The sequence below is a fragment of the Grammomys surdaster genome, unplaced genomic scaffold, assembly GCF_004785775.1.
Source record: "Grammomys surdaster isolate TR1022 unplaced genomic scaffold, NIH_TR_1.0 126612, whole genome shotgun sequence".
Classification (NCBI taxonomy): domain Eukaryota; kingdom Metazoa; phylum Chordata; class Mammalia; order Rodentia; family Muridae; genus Grammomys; species Grammomys surdaster.
Window position 1 is genome coordinate 2,764,358 of NW_021621401.1, and position 2,702 is coordinate 2,767,059.

The following is a 2,702-nucleotide window of genomic DNA, read 5'->3' on the forward strand; positions in this document are numbered from 1 at the left end:
TACACATGTTCACATTTGTGTGCTCATGCACATATGTGTACACATGTGCACATTTGTGGAGCACAGAGCTCACTCAACATGGTGTCTCTTCCTCAATTACTTCCTCAACCTTAATTTTGAGGCAGGGTTTCTCCTCTAAATTGTGGCTCACTGATTTAACTGGAACAGCTAGTGAGTGTCAGAGATCCTCTTGTCTCTGTCTCCCCCGCTGCCAACCAGGCTTTTTATACAGGTGCATGTTTACATAGCAATCACTTTTCCAACCAAGCAATCTCTCCAACCAGAGTGGCTTTAAAAAAAAAAAAAAAAAAAAAAAAGCTCTTAACTCTCTTTTGAGAATTTGAGGGCATTGGAACCTCTGGAGCTAGAGGAACAGGCAGGTGGGCCATGTAGATGCAGAGAATTTGACTCATGTCCTCTGGAAAGAGCACCAAATGGTCATAACCATTGAGCCATCTCCCAAGGCCCTTTCCTTTTCTTGTTTTTTGTTAAAATGATGGGTTTACATGATTCCAACCTTGGGAAGGCACAGAGGACCAAGTAACTCCTACTCCAGGCCCCAGTTACTCAGCTACTCACCTCACAGGAGGCACCAGTGATTGTGACCCATGCCTGCTGCTCCTCAGAATTCTACTCAGACCTCCACTCTGACACCAGTACCGTCACCAGTGCATCTCCATGTGGCATTCTCCACAGTCCTGAGTGGGCTTCTCATGCTGACAACTTTTATAGGAAAGTAAGATTGTTTGGATGCAACCATTCTAGTTGCTGAGAGCTGGACTCTCAGGCCAAGAGGACAGAGAATTGCAGATCTGGAAGAGATTTGGGTGCTGCAGCATCCACACCATTGGTCATCAACATAGAGGCTTGATACATATCCAGATGGGAATCTTGGCAGTGCTTACATTTGTATAAAGTCCCGGGGGAAGCCTGTTGGCCACTGAGAAGGCTGAGGGCGGAAAAGACCTCATGCTTTGGTATACCCTGGCTCAGCTAAATCACATAGACCAGATAGTGAGGTAGGTAAGCATCCTGCAGTGCCTTCACGTACCATGCTCTCTTCCCTTAGGCTCTCCTTTCACCTGGAGTCCTTGTCCTGCCTCCGTGCCCTGGCACCACCCAATGGCCTGGCAGGTGGGTCTACATTCACTGGGAAAGGGCTCACCAGGCTTCTCCTCTGCCTCCTGCTCCTTCAGCTCCTTCCTACAAGATGGACTGAACTTTGCTGAAAACATGTGGACATTTTTGACCCTTGAAGACACAGGAACCTTAGAATAAAGAGGCACAGCAAGGAGAATGGCAGTTTTTGTGTAGGAATGCCCTAAAGAAGCTTACATGATGGAAGCGGTTCCTACTCCTCCATGAAAGGCTGGAAACTGGGGAAAGAGAAAGAGGGGCTGGCCCTTCACAAGAACGTAAAAGCTTCAGAAACCAGTCTTCTCCATAGACAGTTAGATGGACAGTTCCCTGTTCCCAGTGTTCTACTGCCCGCTTCTTCTTGTCCAGAAGAATCACCCTGCCTGTTGAATCCTGGCATGCTCCACATAGCTGACCTACACTGGGAGCTGGGCCAAGGACAGGTAGCTGTTGGCTTCTGGGTTCCTTCCCTGCTTATCCTTCTAGAAGCTGAAACTTGAAGGCCTGGGCCAGTGTACAGGAGGAGGCTGAGCTCTGTGTTGGGATCTCTGCTACTGTGGACCCATGGGACCTGGCCTTGGGAGCAGAGGGCAGCTGGTGCCTGTGGGCCTTCAGCCTCTAAGGCAGAGGCTCTGTCAGTACCATGAATTCTGCTTCCAGCAGACATCTCAAGTCTCCAGCATCCTTTCCCTTGTGCCCCCAAGTGTTTGCTGTCACAGTCCTGCCCAGAATTGCTGCAGTGTTACAGGAGCCTGTCAGGGTGTCCTCACAGCCCCTCACTGTGCCAGACTGATGAAGAACAGCTTTATCGACAGGCCTCATTACTGAGTGTTTCCCTCCCTCAGCATCTCCTGGCTCAGGGCTCTCAGGCTGTAGAGCCAGCTAAAGGCTGCCTGGCCTCAGAAAGGGAAGGGTCCCCACAAAGGAAGGCCAAGGCAGTAAATATCCCCCTTCCTCAACAGAATTAGCCAGCAGGAGGCCAGTCCTGACTGGTTTTGGTTCTGTGCTGAGGCCCCAGCCCCACATCCTCTCCCTTTTCAGTCAGTGGTGATCATGTGATTTTCATTTCTGCCCTGTATAGTCAAGGAAGAGTCTTCCAGAAGATTCTGACATGGGCATTCATAAATCCAGCTCAAAGGCCTCAACCTGTCTCCCTTCAGTCCCATAATTATTGCAGTGTCCAGCCCAGTGTTGAATCGTAGTGTGTAGTCTCATTACAAATAAATAAGTAGACTTTGACTAGTCTCATCCTGTCTCTAGTGTTGGCTCTCCACACTGTGTGCTTTGCCCTTGGCTAGGGCTGAGGGGTAGGGAGCTTGCTGCTGTTTTCTTGATGGCTCAGTATGCAAGCAGCTGTCCTGCAGAGGGCTGTGAACTTGAAGGCTTCCATTGCTGAAGGCATTAACTGGCCTGTTTCTTAAAGGTCCTTAGCAGGTGCCTGCCAGTTCATACCAGCATTGTCAGCTCTCAGCTTGGAGTTAGGACCTGGTCCATGTGGGCAACTTTATAGTTTTCTTCTCCAACCCTCCTGCCTTCCGCCTGCATCATAGCTTAGAGAAGGCTCC

At 49.7% G+C, this 2,702-nt stretch overlaps 1 protein-coding gene across 2 annotated transcripts in view; it reads left to right on the top strand.

Moving 5' to 3' along the window:
- Window positions 1-1,182, top strand: part of Naa60 (N(alpha)-acetyltransferase 60, NatF catalytic subunit) — a 19,314-nt gene extending 18,132 nt beyond the window's left edge. For both annotated transcript variants that reach the window (XR_003710443.1, XR_003710442.1), the window contains one exon: window positions 1,070-1,182. The gene's annotated coding sequence lies outside the window, so the exon portion shown is untranslated. The remainder of the gene's footprint in view (window positions 1-1,069) is intronic.
- The last annotated feature ends 1,520 nt before the right edge of the window (window positions 1,183-2,702 follow it).